The sequence below is a fragment of the Dipodomys merriami genome, unplaced genomic scaffold (genome assembly GCF_024711535.1).
Source record: "Dipodomys merriami isolate MVZ:Mamm:240054 unplaced genomic scaffold, mDipMer1.0.p SCAF_41, whole genome shotgun sequence".
Classification (NCBI taxonomy): Eukaryota; Metazoa; Chordata; class Mammalia; order Rodentia; family Heteromyidae; genus Dipodomys; species Dipodomys merriami.
The window spans coordinates 12,968,765-12,986,639 of record NW_027205715.1 but is presented as its reverse complement, the minus strand read 5'-3'; positions in this window follow the sequence as shown (position 1 = coordinate 12,986,639).

Below are 17,875 nucleotides of genomic sequence, written 5' to 3'. Positions count from 1 at the left end.
GCCTCCCACCTAATTATAATTAGCTGGTGATTGAGTGTTTGATTAAGCTATTGAAGCACCTAGGAAATGTTCATTACAATCTCATAGCCTAGGCACACATTCAAATTTTACCTGAAATACATTAAACACTAGTATGTACAAATTAGCTGGAGAATACATTTCCAAGGGCAATGGAAACCTAAAAGGGGTACCATACCCTGGAAAATCAATTGTCAAGCTATTGGAGGATTCTAAGAGTTTTCCCCTGACTAGACATTGCTATCATTTGGACCTTGAATACTCCCCAGAGACAAATATGCTTAAGGTCTGGCCCTCAGGTAGAACTACTGGGAAGTAGGAGTTTTAAGAGGAGGACCTTAGGGCAGGTCTTTTGCTTATTGGGGAATGAGATCTTTATCCCTTCTCTCTCTCTTTTGGGTGTTGACAATGAGATAAATAATTCTGATCCACCATGCACTCTTATCCGTGCATGCTATTCAACCTCATCGTAGTATAAAACACTCATCATGGAGTAGAAACTTCCAAATCTATGAACCAAAGTACATCTTTTCTCCTTAGGAGTTGAATGTCTCATCTAATTTGTTACACAAACATGGCCAGCTCTGTTGAGCCCAAAAGGGCATCACCCCTGTGTCATACTTATGAGAAGGAGAGAAACCCAATGGGCCACAGGGATGTGGCCCTCTCACACTTAGGTCCAACTCCACAGTTGCTTATGTTTCTGATCCGTTTTGTTACCCTAGTCACCATAGGTGCTGGAAGACACTCTTTGTCTCGGGTATGCTCATAATCTACAGCCAGTACTTCCTAAATTCTCTGCCACCTTTGCCCGGGTAGTTGAAATCTCTCTGCCTTGGCCAACCATGGTCCAGACTGAGCATTGCTTTGTATCCAGAATGTCTGTTCAAAGCTTGAGATGATGACTATCTCTCAATAATTCCTCTTCATAATGCCCCTGGAGGGCTGGGAAGGTGGCTCAGTGGTAGAGCACTTGCCTTGCATGCCAGAGGCCCTGGGTTCGATTCCTTAGCACCACATAAGCAAAAAGAAAAACGCCGGAAGTGGCGCTGTGGCTCAAGTGGTAGAGCGCTAGCCTTGATCTGAAGAGCTGAGGGACAGCGCCCAGGCCCAGAGTTCAGGCCCCACAACCGGACCCAGAAAAAAAAAGTGCCCTGGACTCTTACAACAGGCCTCCATATACTGAAATGTGAGTGTGAGTGGCAACAATCTCAACAGAGAGACCTGCCCAGGAGATGCTCAGACCTGAGAAAGGCTCAACATGTTCAAGGAACTGCTAGATCTGATTCCCTCTTCCGCAAGGCAACCTCTTCTTCTTTTGGGTAACCTCTTCTCCTCACACTGCTGACACTGATATACGATTTCTGAAAATTACCAAAAATAATTCAGGCCCCAAAAGGTCTAAGAAAGACAGAGATGGAAACGTGTCATGCTTAAAGGCCACAATTCAGTGATACTAAAGGTGGGTGAACGTGTCTATCAAACGTGGCAGCAACTTTTTTATAAAGCTAAAACTATGAGAGACACAAGGAAATAGGAAAACAACAACAGGACATTTCGTTTGACCATTCTCCCCTCAAGTCACCAAGCAGATCAAGTCACTAAGTAAAAAGACTGTAGACCACATCGTCAAACTGTGTACTCTGACAATAGATGATATACTTTCCCAGACATCCATGGGGCATTTATGAAGAGCAACCCCTATGGCACAAAGTAAGCAAAAGAAATGTCCCCAAAATAGGAATGACACCAATTTCTCTGATCATAATGCAATAAAAGCAGTAATTCTCATAACTTATCAGTAAGACAAATTGTTACCAAAGAATTCTGGGTTGCATAGTTCTGCATAATACTCATTGTCTTAAATAAATTTAGTAACAAAAACAATGAAAAGAAATAAATTAACCTCCAATCTTCCAAAGAGTAGAGAGGAAAAAAGTTAGCTACAGAAAAGTATCAAGAATTTAAAAATGTTACAAGTTAAAATTCAAAATATTATAAGTTAGAATTTAAAAAACATAAAAAGGTAAAATTCATTCTAAGTTGAAACACAGAAAAATAGATTAATACATCAAGTCAGATAATAGGTGATTTGGGAAAAGCCACTCAAATTGGTAACTAATGAATGAACTTACTCTTTAAAAGAATATGAAAACATCCACAAAATAAAAATCAATACAAGGGGGGTAAAGAAAACCAAGAAACTTTTAAAACAGATGTTTCACGGCTCTACATAAATGTGATCCCAGCATTAGAGGCTGAGGCATTACATCCCTACTTCAATGCTATCTTCAGCCATATTGGGAGACTCCTCTTTAAAGAACGAACAAAAGTCTTAGGAAGTCTAGTAAAGAAATTTTCATAGAAGAAGTATAGAAAGCTGTCAGTGAGTATATCCTCAAGAACTAGATTAGATCTACAGACAATTTCGCTGGGAAGACCCTACAAACTTAAAGATCAGGCAATTCTGCTGCTATCTAAACTGTTCCAGGCACCAATGCTTCATGTCTGCAATCCTAACTATTCATAAAGGATCATTTGGTTTAAGGCCAGCCTTGGCAGAAAAGTCCATGAGACTCCATGTCCAAAATAAGCAGTGAAAAGCATGTTTAGAGGTATAACTGAAGTAGTAGAGTACCAGCCAAACAAGCAAGCATTCTAAGAACAAGGCCTTGAGTTCAAGCCCTAGTATTACCAAAAAAATGATAACCAAGGCAAAAATAGGCTGGAGACATGGTTCCAAGGCAGGGATTCTGCATAGCAAGCATGAAGCACTAATTTTATACTACAGCACACTAAAAAAAAAAAAAAGCCAAGAATATGTAATGTGTGAACTGTTAAGCATGTCTAATATAGTTTTCAGAAACCCACAAATAGATGAACATAAAGAATACAAAATATTTCAATAGCCTAATTAACCAGTTTGATCTAATATACATATATGGGTATATATATATGAGGATATTATATATTATACAAACTATATATATTCAGACCTTAAACTCAATAAAGAGTATTCTACTCAATGATCAGGAACACTCATAAAATTGATCATGCATTACAACATGAAGAAAAAATTTCATCCACTCCCAGAAAGCAGGAATCATATAAGCTATATTGATTGATCAAAATGGAATATAATTAGATTCATCATCAAAATGATAGATTAAAAAGAATCCATAGGCTTAGAAACTTTAAAACCCCCTTGAGAATAACTCTCATGTTTAGGGGGAAAATCAATACAGAACTTACAAACTATTCAGAAATGAAGGACAATGAGACCATTGGAAAACCAGAATTTGCAGGAGCAGGTTGTGGGGGCGGGCCACCGCACTTAAATGTAGACTGTGGCTAGGTACCAGTACTTCACACCTGTAATCTTAGCCACTCAGGAGGTTGAGATCTGAAGATAAAAGTTCAAAGCCAACCTGGCCAAGAAAGTGCATGAGACTCTTATCTCTAATTAATCACCAAAAAAGAAAAGCCAGAAGTAGAGTTGTGGTGCAAGCAGTAGAGCCAAAGAGCTCTGGAAGAGCACCCAGGCCAGGCCCAAGCCCCATTACCAACACAAAAGGGGAAAAAAATTCTAAAATGATCAAGCTGGAGTCTTAGACAATTTTTTTCAGAAACCACTCAATTGGCTTGCATAAATTTTATTGATAACTCTAGCTTCTTTTAATATAGAACATACAGATGGTAGGTGGCAGATCGTTAACGGATCTTCACTGACCCTATTTCATAAATCACACTACTTCACATTTCTAAATTATCAAACAAGAAAAGCAGCTAAGCAAAAAGGGGAAGAGACTTAAGTCCAGTTTTGCAAATTCTCTTTATTATCCAAGAATTATCCAATGGCCTGCAGAATATTCTTCAAAACCTGAATGTACATGAATGTTAACATTTTAAATCTATAACTTAGGTTCAGATTCAAACACAAGAGTTCAAGAGAAAATCACTGGTCAAACAACCCAAGAGCCAGAATATAAAGTACAAAATATCAGAAGGAAATAAAATGTCAAATGAAGAAAATATTTCAATAGTTAACCCGTCCCTCCAGCTGTACAAAACATGAACCTAACTCTCAGATACAGACTATTAAATGGGGCATGAGAATGAATACAAAAGTTACTCTGATTTAAACATAATTAATAAAGAAATGTTCTGCATGGAGATTTTTTTCCTGTTTCTGCTTCTAATCATTTATCATGCAAATGAAAGCAGTAATGGAAAAATGTAAAGAAAACAAATTCTGTAATATACTGAAACTCCTATCTAGCAAGAGATAAGACTGGGCAGGAGAAGGAAGGGTCTGGAAATTAGCTGTCCGTACAATAACTGGGAGGGAAAATGGTTTTATTTAGCCTAGGGGGGATTTTTTTTTTGGTAGCAAACTGACTAAATTAAAATCCAGTCTATTAAATCCAGTATCATACTAGAAAATGCCTTTTCCTTGCACTTTCCGATAAATTTTCATTGATCTCATTTTACGCATGATTACATTTTTAATGAGTTGTGCAATATTTTCAGGCTAATTTTAAATCCCCTTCTCTCTTCACCCCCCCTCCACTTACTGCTTGCTGGATTAACATTTCTGATAAATTGTTGGAGCAGAAAGAAGGAGCATTACCAAGATGAAATAAATTACTTCCATTTTTTCCCTAGCTCTAAAAAATGATAATAGGAGAATACAAATGCCCACTGTCTAATTATGCCACATCTTCCAATTCATTTCACAAAACAATTATTTTATTTTTATGTAATAGGCATGTTGCTTTGTATTTATTATATACGACCCTTTGCCATGTGTAGTCTATCTGAATACAATGGATTTCACCCCAGTGGTGATCAAGGAAATATGGTGGGCAACCGTCTTTAAAAGGATCGGGTCAAAGAAGGAACAAAGAATATGGAAACAATTGGAAAACCTACATCCTGCAAAGCAGTTATTTAAAGAAAAAAAGAAAGCATTGGGTCTTCAAAATGAAAAATAATGCTCTGCATATACTCTTTAGAGACAGGAAACTGGGAAAGCTCGCATCTTAGGAAGTCTTAGAAAGTTAAACAAACAAACAAACAAACCCTGCGTCACATACAGTTTGATCACTGCACACATTGCCATTGAATTAGAAATCAATAACAGAAAGAGCCCTGAACACTCCCCAAAGATCTGGAAGACACTTCAGTACAATCCCTGGGTAAAAGAAGGAGGAGAAAAAAAATCATAAAGCACTTTAAACTGAGTGGGAATTCAAATCCCTGGGTCTGTTCTGGCACTGTAATTCTTGGAACCAAGATTTTCCCTGGGAGGCAATGATGGTAACTCCAAGATCATCCAGTATTTTAGTCTAAGATACTAGCCAAGGTGTGGACATGACCTGCGGCTCCAAAAGGCTCAAGCTCTGTGGGTCGGTCCCCAGCAGGGGCACTATTTGGGGGAGGTTATGGAAACTTGGTGGGGGCGGGGGGGAGGGGGGAGGGAAGAGGACTTCTAGCTAAAAGAAGTAGGTCCTGGGGGCAGGTCCTTAGGAGTACTAACTTCTTCCTAGCCCTTCTCTCTGCTTTCTGTCCTCCACGAGTGAAGACCTGTTTCTTTCATAAACTCCCACCACCATCATGTTCTCACTCACCATGAGACCAGAAGTAAAGGACCTACGACTGTGAACTGGGATCTCTGATACTGTAGGCTAAAAGAATCAAACCCTCCCTTTAAGTTCTGTTCTCCCTCTCTCCCCATCTCCTCCTCCCCCTCTCTACCTCCCTCCCTCTCCCCATTTCCCCTCCCTTTCTCTATGTCTCTTTCCTTCTCCCCCTCTTTCTCTGTCTCTCTTTCTCTGTGTCTCTCTGTCTCTCTGTGTCTCTCTGTCTCTCTTACTTTGATCACTTCTATGGAAAGCTAACTAACACAAATACAGTACCAATTCAACCCCAGAGTTAAATTTTTTTACTTTGTCATTAACGCAAGAGGACAGAGTCATTGTGACTACCCAATGGCACTCAAGGGATGAAAGGACAGAGCCAACATTTTTTTTAATGGCCTTTTACAGTCTTTCTGAGTTGTGCTTCTATTTTTCCTCCCAGAAAAATAAAACCAGAATAAAATTATAGTATTTAAACAAACACCCAATTCTGACCAATTTCTGGATCATTTGTTATTTCTATCACAGAAAGAGGTTTCAGAGAATTAAAGAGTTATAATAAAAAATTCAAAGCCTGCAACCAAGCAATTTAACTCTTTTTAATGATAGTGCAAAGAAAATACATGACCAGAAATATAAAATATTAACATCAAAGTGGAATGCAGACAGGCTCAGAAAGTACTAACTAAAAGAATGTGGTAGCGAGTTTAACAGACTGCAACAGTCGCAAGAGAACAGGGTGAGAATCAAATGCTCAAAATAGCAAAAGCCAATCTTCAACGCACTGAAACATTCTCTGTGGTCTGGAGAGCCAGGCTCAGACTTCAGCAGGGAAATGTAATTAAGATATGCTAATACTGGACCAGAAAAGGCTAAGAGCTGGGCTGTGGATATGCCTTTCATGCCACACTTGTGGGTGATATGTGGACACAGGAGGAGGATTTCTTGGTAGGGGGCGTGTGGAATCCCTGTGTTTTTCACAGACGCTATAAATCACTAAGCTTAGAGGTGGTTTCCATTCACCAAGACATCTCAAGGACCTGGTCCTCTTCTCCAGACCCAAACAGGAATGATTGTCACATTTTTGTTTTCCCCCTTTTAAGTTTTAGCAAGGATTTCTTTTAGGATTACGGGGTTAACGTAGGAAGAGATGGAATAAGAAACATTTACTGCGCCTCCATTCAGGAAGTGAGAGTTCCAAGACTCAAAATGGTCGCTTTTATTTGTTGCCTTTATTCTTTCTGAGCTAGTCAGGTCCTCCAGCAAGAGGACTTAATCTTTAGACGATGGTTCTAAGGAAGATGGGTGAGGACCACCTTTTGCCTGACAGGATTTCCATTCCTTCAGTCTTTACTGGTCCATGATGAGTGCCCAGATCCATTTCAAAGGAGAAGGTAGATTTAGATAGCCCTCCTATTTCCTGATCTTGTAACTTAACACTCAAAAGGAGGTGTGAGAGGAGAGCCTCTCTGCTGCCCCAGTTTTCTTTCTGGTCTTAAGTCTGATCGGTTAGGCGTTGGTTGAAAAATGCAATTTCCCTGTCTCCTGATCTACCTATCCTGCTTCATTTCCTCCATAAATGACTTTGGTCATTTTGGTGCAGTAGGGTAATGGTTTGACAGTGGACAGTTGGCCCTGCCTGGAAAAAATGGAACCAAAAAGTCATTTCCCTATCTAATTTAGAAGATGACATAAGAAATTCAGTTCAGCAGGAAATTCAGTGATAGGCTGTCTTTCGGGGAAATTCTGTGAACAAATTCAGTGTTAGTCAACAGATCTCATACAGATGGCTTCTGGGAAGCCTCATACAGAATTTTCATATTGGACCCTCCCTAAAAACTACCTTGTTTCAAGTGTAAAATCACCAAGTTTACGGGGCTGGGAAGGTGGCTCAGTGGTAAAGCGCTTGCCTTGCATGCCTGAGGCCCTGGGTTCGATTCCTCAGCACCACATAAGCAAAAAGAAAAAAGCCGGAAGTGGTGCTGTGGCTCAAGTGCTAGAGCACTAGCCTTGAGCTGAAGAGCTGAGGGACAGTGCCCAGGCCCAGAGTTCAGGCCCACGACCAGACCCAAAAAAAAAAAAAAAAAAAAAATCACCAAGTTTAAAATCAGAAACCTCTCCTTTCCAATGTTGGCTTTGCCCCTTTAGAAGCTGTGAGAACTTGGGCAGGTTTTTGGCTTCAGTTCTCAAAATCAAGGGTAACACTCATGCTGGGCATTCATGGCTCATGCATGTAACCTGAGCTACTTAGGAGGCTGAGATCTGTGGTTGGAAGCCAGCCTTGGCAGGAGAGTCCATGGGACTCTATCTCCGATGAACCACCAAAAAGCTAGAAGTGAAGCCGTGGCTCAGGTACTAGAGCAAAGAAGCAATTTAAAAAAAAAAAAGCTAAGTGACAGCCTTGAGCCCCTGAGTTCAAGACCCGCGACTAATCTCAGATCTCAGTAGAGCAGGAGGTGGAAGGGGAAGAGTGTCCCCACCTACTTCTCTTCCCTTGAATCCCGGGGGTTGGCCTCATAACATGGAAGCAGTGGAGATGCCCTATGCCCCATTCCATTCTTTAAAGGCTGGCATTGCTGCTATGGCTCTTGAACTCAGTTGCAATATAAGAAATGCGGGGTCACCATGACGTTAGGAAGCTCAATCAAGACTTTGGGGCAGGACATGCAGAGGCAGCAAAGCATGAGACATTCAAGTGAGGCTTGCTTAGAAATTCCAGCCCAGCCCAGATGACATCAAATGTGGCAGAAAAGCTACCCTGCTGAGATCCAGTGACCCAGAAAATCATGAGAAACTAAGAATCTTTTTAAAGTTGTAGGCAACTGGTAACAGACTCTAGACTTGCCAACTACCAACTCTATTTATTGAAGGCCCCAGACAGTGAGGAAGTTGCTAATCAGATAGTTTTGCCTCTCTTAAGAGATTATTGGTTGAACAGTGTTTGACAAGAAATGTACTCAATGCCATACTTATGTAACTATAACCCCTCTGTACACCATCTTTACAATAAAATAAAATTTAAGAAAAAAACAGATTATTGGTATGTGTGCAGTAGGATCTATGATTATAAAAATAGGACTTTTTTGTTGTTCAGTACTGGGAACTGAACTCAGGGGCTCACAGTTTGGCACGTGCTCTGCTACATAAGCTCCTCTCCAGTCCTTTGCTTTTAGTTGTTTTCTTCAGATAGAATCTCATGCCTTTGCAGGGCTGGTCCCGAAAAACAATCCTCCTGTCTCTGCCTCCTGTGTAGCTGGGATTATAGGCATTTTTCACCCTACTCAGCCCCCAAAAATACTTTCATTATGAGATAACCTCAGATTCACTGGTTAAAAGCTATGAAAAGGTTTTTCCAATGGATAAAAGTGCCAAAACACCTGTGCTAGAGAGATAATTCTTTCTTACCTACAGAGGAAAGAATATTTTTCTAACTTCTTTCTGACAGCCTATAGAAAAACATCTTGCAATTTATGTCTCACTTTCAGGAAACTTGAATTTATTACCCAAAACCACTTTGCTAATATTTTTTGTCCCTACAGAGAAGTGATATTTAAGACACAAACATAATCAGCCTTTTCAAATTCATAACTTATTGGGATTTGATTTATAGTTTAAAAATATGTAAAAAAAAAAAAAAGAATATATTGGACTCAGGAATTTTTCTTCCCTTTCATGAATAATTACACTAGCTAATTGTCAAAGCCATGAAGCCAGAAAATGGTTCTAAAAACAGAAGATAATTCAGTGGCCATGGAGTCCTTGAAATGCTTGCCCCCATCCCCTGCATCATTCTTTTCATCCTTAGAGAAAAACTTTTCTTTTTTCTTTCTTTCTTTTTTTCTTTTTTTTTTTCTGTCAGTTGTGGGTCTTGAACTCTGGGCCTGGGCGCTGTCCCTCAGCTCTTTAGCACTCTACCACTTGAGCCACAGCACCACTTCTGGTTTTCTGGTGTTTTATTGGAGATAAGAGTCTCATGGACTTTCCTGCCCTGGCTGGCTTTGAACCACAATCTTCAGATCTCAGCCTCCTGAGTAGCTAGGATTTCAGGCGTGAGCCACCGGCTCCTGGCGGGAAAAACTTTTCTTACTCATCAAATGACTTGATCTTATTATCACTTTTAAGTCGTGATGAAATCCAAAAGCAGTTGTGTGGCAGGGCGCTGGTGGCTCACGCCTGTAATCCTAGCTACTTAGGAGGCGGAGATCTGAGGATCATGGTTTGAAGCCAACTCAGGCAGGAAAGTCTGTGAGACTCTCATCTCCACTTAACCATCAGAAAAGCTGAAGTGGAGCTGTGGCTCAAGTGGTAGAGAGATAGCCTTGAATGAAAGAAGCTCAGGGAAAGCATCCAGATTCTAGGTTCAAAACCCGGGAGGGAGGGAGGGAGGGAGACAGACAAACAGACAGACAGACAGGCTCGCATGCACGCACACACGCACACACACACACAGAGTCTGCCTCTCCCCACAAATTCCGTCTCCAGCCATCCCATTTCCTACATGCTGAGGCAGAAGATTGCAGGAAGTATAACTCAGGGTATAAAAGTGCTGGGGTCTTTCCAACACAAACTTACTTCAATTAATTAGGTGAAACATTTCCCCAGTTTGCTGCCTGTGACCTCGTTCTTAACAGCCTTCCATGAAATCACAATCCTTCCCTTGCTGCTATTTCAGGATGGTTATTTACTGATTATTCCATTCACTCTACCATTTGTCTTCTTGAATCAAGTCCCTAATTTAAACAATTTTTACATAGCAATTTTTAATAAGTGGGCCAAGATGACAACTTTTGATCCTACAACAGCTTGTTTTGACCTCCAATGGAGCATCCAGTGGCATCTTATCCTAAATTTCATCTGCAAAGACCCTTAAATCAAAACACTGAAAGACACCGTACAACAAAGGCACTTACATATCCTTGTTCATTGCTGTACTATTCATAATAGCCAAGTTATGGCAAGAGCCCAGATGCTCTACAATGGACACAATGGATTTTAAAAATATACTACATTCAGACAGATGATTGGTAGCCACAGACTCAGTGGAATTTTATTCAGCCATCAAGAAGAATGAAATTACATCATTTATAGGGAAATAGAAGGATCCTGTGCCTTTCTATATCTTTCCTACTTGAGAAAGATGTCTTGTATGTGATCCCATCTCCTTTTTGTTTAATATTTGGATTTAGACAAACCTTTTCCCAATGAAATACTCCTAGCGTTTTTAAAATGAAGAACAAGGAAAAAAACAATATCAAATTATCTTCCTACAGAACAATTTACAAAAAGCACATTTGTTTCTAAAGTAATTAAACCTCTCCTTGAAAAAGAGTTGTGCATTTTGGTAAAAAAAAAAAAAAAAAAAAGAAAGAAAGAAAAACAAGTGTTTGAGGAGGGAAAGGTGTCATGCCTTTAAGTTAGGAGAGTAGTGAATCTTTCATTCTTTGCAATGTTATCCACAGCCATCACCATCCTGCTCCATTTACAAAGAGTCAGTTAAGACAGAACATTGGACCCTGTTTCTATTCAAACAAATATTCTAGCCCCATTGGGAGATTGGCTGGGGGTTCTTGAAGGATATGGGGTTGACCAGTTGGATCTCAACTAGTGAGACTCATTGACCAGCTTTAGTCCTCAGTGACTGCCATTTTGGAGATGAATGCCTCCTCTTTCTCTAGTCCTTGATGGCAGAAGCATGTCCCAGAACAGTGTGGCCCTTTTTCCAAACATTTAACTTTCTCATGTCCAGGTTTTCTACATTTATAACAGTTAGTCTTCGAGTTACAGGAACCAACCTGTTTAGAGATGCCCTAGGTTCAGGGAGTCTTTAGAGAGAAATTTCCCATTTATAGTCAGAGCTAATATATGACCTTGCTTTTAGCAAGTAATTGGGCCTGCCTCTGTTGCCTCTAACCGATTTTGTTCTTTGATTAAATCCTGATTGCTGAAAACCTCAAAAGCCAAATTTACTAAATTGTGCATCTGTACATGTGTGTGTACGTGTGTGTGTGTGTGTGTGTGTGTGTGTGTGCGCGCGCGCGCTGATACTGCTTGAACTCAGGATGTGGGCACTGTCTCTTAGCTTTTTCCTCTCAAAGCTGGCACTGTACCACTTGAGCCACAGCTCACTTGCAGGAATTTTGGTGGCTAATTGGAGATAAGAGTCTCGTGGATTTGCCTGCCAGGCTTGTTTTGAATTGTAATCCTCAGATCTCTCTGCCTCCAGAGCAGCTAGGAATACAGGCATGAGCTGAGGCTCTAAGTAGAGTCTGGGGATCCACCTCTGTTTCTGTGGTTCATGACAGATATTGGATGTTGATTCCAAGTCTTCAGAATACACAGGATTACTAGCAACAGTTCCATTCTTTCCTTATTCCATGTCTCAAGAGAAAGAACGAGGAAGAAAAATGAAAGGAATCGAGGGATGCATAGCTGCCGCAATTCTTGGTTAAAATCCACCGTCTGAGCTCTTCTAATAGAAGCTTTAATTCAGGACCCTTGAGGATAGCCATCTCCTTAGACCTTAAGGAATAAGGATTCATACACATGGAATGACCTATCCTCCACCTCTTCATCTATGTATCCTGCTTCCGTTTCAATCCTCTAAAAGACCCCAGAGGCTCAGCCTGGGGAAGTGGCAGGAATCAGACAGAGTGGATTTGAAAGCCAAAAAGAAAAATGCTGGTGAGATAAATGTCAAAGTGGGGCACTCAAACGTCAGGGTGACTGGGCTCCAACCCAGGAAGTGGAAAGATGCTGACTACACTGATGAAGATGAGGAGGAGGAACTCACAAGGTGGTGAGCAAGAGTACTGGTCTTATCTTAAAGACAACCCCAGCCTTGTTAGAAATGACTGTGATGTAGCCAGACCCAGGAGAAGCTCTCCAAGATATCCCCATCCATCCAGCAATCTCATAAAGAGTAGGGAGAAAGTCCAGGAGAGAATGCTTGGGAAGAATAACCCTTATGAAATAGCAGAGGAACAATGGCAAAATAGAAAAGAAGGAAATGAAGGCTCAAGGTGGAAAAGTAAGGCCCGAGGTGCCAGGGACAGACATTGTCCAGGAGGGTTTGCATCAAGAAGCTAAGGAAGAGGAAGAATGGAGAGGAGCCCAGCTGGGGGCTGTTCATGATCTTGAGAAGAAGGCTCAGTGAGCATAAGACGATGTCCAAGTCAAGACACAAGGGAGGTAGCAAGAATAGTGCTCATAGGCTTGAACTCAGCCCCTCTCTACCACTCAGCCACCCCTCCAGTCAGTCCTTCCCCAACCACACCCCCTGGTATTTCCAGGGAGGATCTCACTTCCTGCCTAGACACATACCTAGACACTGAACTGCCTATTTCACACTTCCTGTTGTGCTAGGATGACAAGCATGTGTCTCTAACACCCAGATTTTTCTGTTGAGATGGAGTCTCCCAGACTTTTCTGCCCCAGCTGTCCTAAACCTCAAAATCATCCAGATCTCAGCCTCCCAAGAAACTTGGGATGCCGTGAGTATGCCACAGGTGCCCAACTTTGCAGGTGGGGTTTAACAAGGCCGTGAAGGCAAGCGCCCAGTGGTGAGTGTTAGTGGCATTCCCCGAGCGAGTGCACTTGTCAGGGTTGGTAATGCTGGAAGGCCATCCTCACCAGGTGCTGAACAGAAGTCTTGGACTTTTCGGTCTCCAGAACCATGTACCTAACAAAGCTCCATTCTTTAAAAAAATCTTTTTTTTACCAGTCTTAGGTATTCTCTGACACAACAGAAAGTAGCCTAGACACAAACTCTACTAGCTATGATTAAAAAATAATACCATTTCCTGTTCTAGTCTAAAAGAGGTAAAGGTGTGGACAGTGAAGTTTCTACAGCTCATTCATTACAGATGTGTAGCCTCTAGGGGCTGTGTGGATGAGCAGCAGAAAATTCAAAGTATCTGTTGTGATTGACATGCACCAGGTCCTGCCTGGGGGAGGTCTTGTGCTAGAGTCTCTGGACTAGAGCAGGAGGAGAAGAATGCCCCCCGATTTTCACCCATTGGCATGCTGTTTCTCTTGAACTCTGAAAACTCTGCTTTCTGATCGCTTTGCTTTCAACCTAATGAAAAGCAGGAGTTTTAATCCAAAGGAGAGGAACTGATTGTATCCAAATTTATTCCTCTGGTTAAGACAACCACAGGCAACTACTACTGATTTACATTTTTGTCGCTGCCTCTTTAAACTTGATTTAAACATGTTCTGTCTACGGCTCCATTGTTTTAAGAAACTCCTCTCGCTTCCTGGGTATTAGTCTATTTTTTTTTAATACCTGTCATCTCTCAGGGACTTCTAAAGCATTCTGCTTGGTGCCTGTGAAAAGTTTGGGGGTGAGGGGTTTTTTTTTAATTTTCTTCTCTCTTCTAAGTTTTATCCTCTGCAGCTAAGGACATCAAGAAGATGTGAACTCTGTATTTTTATAAGGCTCTTTTGAAAGTGTGTTGACAGTGCTGCTGATGGTCTGGTTACAAATTAAGGATTTGTGATTCTTTCTCAAAGAAAAGAAAAAATAAAAAGCCACATCATTTTGAGATCAACCAATACCTGAAAGCAGGGGTCCAGAATAAACAGAAAATGTCAGCTTCTATATGCCTTTCCGGAAGCTTCTTTCTCTGAGTAGTTAACTGCACAAATGCCTAAAAGCAACTAAACTCAATAGACACACAAGGAAAATATAAACAGTCAGAAGCAAGGTTTCTATTCTGAGGGGTTTTACAGATTGCCCCTGGTGTACATGTGTGTACACGTGTATACACACACACACAACTCATTGCTACTAACACCTAGGGCTGCCAGGGGACTTTCCTAAGGCTGCAGGACTAAACCAGAAGTCCTTGGGAAGTAATTTCTCAGGAAGCATCCTTCAACCAAGGTCCAAACACTATGGAGCAGAGCACAGTGTCCCTGCCTTCAGGTGGGACACCTCTGGAACATGGACTGTATGGTCTCTCCAGAGTTCTCCATAGCAACAAGTCCCAGGTGTCCCCAACAGTCACCAGATCATTGATACGTCTTGACTTTTTTTTTTGGAAGTACTGGGATTTGAACTCAAGACCTCATGCTCGCTAGTCAGGCACTTGACCACTGAGCCACACCTCAGCCCTCACTGATACATCTCAATTGGCTTCCTATCTACTCATCCCACTACCATTCCTTTCTTTTAGTGTGTGTGGGGGGGTCCAGTTGTGAGTCCTGAACTCTGGGCCCGGGCGCTGTCCCTCAGCTCTTTAGCTCAAGGCTAGCACTCTACCACTTGAGCCACAGCACCACTTCTGGCTTTTTTCTTTTTGCTTATGTGGTGCTGAGGAATCAAACCCAAGGCCTCATGCATGCAAGGCAAGCACTCTACCACTGAGCCACCTTCCCAGCCCACCCATTCCTTTCTAGGAATTGCTTACCAAATAAACTTCCCAATTAGCTGGGGCCACTGGGAAATGAGATGTACTCCAGAGAACTCTCATCAGATCAGAGACCACAGCAAATGACAACAGGTTCAAATTTTAAAAAGAAAAAGAAAAAGGGAAGGGAAGGGAAGAGAAAGGAAGGGGAGAGGAGAGGAGGAGAAAAGAGAGGAGGGGAGAGGAGAGGAGAAGAGGGAAGAGGAGAGGAAGGAAGGGGAAGGAAGGTGAGGGAAGGAAAGGGGAGAGAAAGGAAAAAGAAAAGAAAAGAATCGACTCTTGGGGTTGGAAGTGTGGCTTCGTTGGTAGAGTGCCATCCAGTGAGCAAAGCATCAGGTACTAAGTTCAAGTCCTGAACTCAGACCCCCAAAAAAGGGGGAAGGAGGTTCAAAATTTAATTGCCAGCACTCTGTAGCTGAACATAGTGCTTTAATGCTTTATCTTCTGTGGGAAAAGAGTAGGAAGTTGAGAGAGAGGCAGTAGCCTTAGCTTTCATAGATAACACAAAACTGCCCCAGTCCAGATTTCATGAAGAAAACGGAGCTCAACATCGGGCATTTTATTTATTTATTTAATTATTTATTTTTGGCCGGTCCTGGGGTTTAAACTCCGGGCCTGGTCAGCTTCCACTACCAGGACCAAAGCAATAGAGACAACAAGAATTGATGCTTGTCTTCCAGCTTGAGGGAAGAGGGGGAGGTCTATGGGGGGGGGTGTCCTCTATATGATTTGGCACCAATGGAGCGGGTGCAGCTGTGCCAGCCAACCAGAGTGGTCACAATAGTACCCCCACTGGTACTGCCTATTAGAAGCAAGCTCACCTCTATTCTTGGGGCTGGGAAAACAGATGGAGGCCTGCAAACCACTCCTGGGTCTGCGCAGACCCCTCACCCCCATTGGCAGGAATACAGTTCAGAAGAGGCTGGGCGTAGGTAGAGACCAGAGAACCTCCTGCCCAAGGGGAACAGATTTGTAGAGGAAAAGGGGGTTTGTGTTCACCGCTTTGGTAGTTTCCACACGCATTCAATCGACTCCTTCCCCTTTGAGCCTGTGTGAGGCAGAGCATCGTGGTGCAAAGCAAATGGTTCACCTTATGACCACAGTGCCCTTCCAGACTCCTTCTAGACCCCACTTCCCTTCCCAGCTGAGCACCTCTGGCACACTCGCCTTTGGGGGACATCCTGGATCCAGAAGTAGCACCTAGTTTAAGGACATCCTCTCCCAAGGCGGTTCTGAACAAAGTTTGTAATGTGGTGCCAAGTGAGGCAGGAAAGGGACAGAAAAGAAATACTCATTCCCCCAGCCCCTCCCCTGTGAGCCCGCCATATGCAGAAACTAACCCAAAAGGCAAACTCCACTTCCCCGATGGCAGGCATCTTAGCTCCAGCCCCGCAGATACAGTCCCTAAACATGAAGCCACTGGATGCTAGTCCTCTGTCAGTTTCTACGCTACTGATCCCTTCAGTCCATACAACCTTAAGTTTGGGGGCGATTTTTCCAGGGGGTGACTTTTGATGAATTCTCAATTGTCACATAGTAGATTTGTTGAGGAATTCTCCATTGCAATGGAGACAAAGTCATTCATCTTTGCCTTTTTGTTCAGGGACTATGCATCGTGTTTAAGGAATCTTTTACCTCAAGGTTATGAAACTAAATCTATAGTATTTTCTGGAAGCTTGTTGTTGAAAAAGCAAGCTTAAAAGACCCATTAAAGTCTTTAATGTACCTGATATTGATTTTCTGTGTATTAAGTAAGACAGGGGAACAATTTCTTCTCTTTTTTTCTCCATACCCTTATATATACATCCTACCACCATCTCCCACATAGTCTCTACCTGCTCTGCACATCATACTTCTAAGTACTGCACATCCTTGAAAGTGTGCATCTCTGACTCAACTAATGTCGCCATGCCTGAACCACCCCAAAAGTGACTTGACTGCTGTTGTTATCTGTTTCAGAACCTTTGTTATACTTTAATTGACAATAGTAGAGGAGCTGGACACCAGTGGCTCACTTCTGTAACCCTGGATATTCAGGAGATTGAGATATGAGAACTGCAGTTCAAAGCCAGCCCAGAAAAAGTCCATAGACTGTTCTCTCCAAGTAACCACCAAAAAAAGCCAGAAGTAGAGGCATGACTCAAGTGGTAGAGCACCAACCCTGAGTGACAAAGTTAAGGGACAGTACTCAGGTCCTAAGTTCAAGCCTCAGTACCAGCACATGAGAGGTGGGTGGGGAGATCTGAGGATCAAATACAGCCTAAACAGAAAAATTTGTGAAGACTCCATCTCCAAAATAATTAGCAAAAAGTCTGGCGCTGGTGGTTCACACCTATAATCCAAGCTATTCAGGAGGCTGAGATCTAAGGATTGTGATTCAACACCAGCCCTGGCAGGAAAGTCCCTGAGACTCTTTATCTCCAATTAATCACAGAAAAAGCTGGAAGCAGGGCTGTGGCTCAAGTGGTAGAGCATTAGCCTTGAGCAAAAGGAGCTCAGAGACAGTGCTCAGGCCCCAAGTTCAAGCCCCAGGACTGGCAAAAAAAAAATCTGTCTGGAGACATGGCTCAAGTGACAGAGTTCCTGCTGACTGAGCATGAGGTTCTGAGTCCAAGCCTTGGTATTAAAAAGAAAAAAAAAACAAACAAAAGAACACTGGGGTTGTCAGTTTGGGTGGCACATAACTATACTCTCAGCACTCAGGAGCATCACCAATTTGAGGCCAGCCTGGACCTAGCAAGACCTTGTCTCTAAAATACAGGGAGGGAGGGGATGAAGAATACAGGGGTTCTTCTAGCTCTCTCAGTT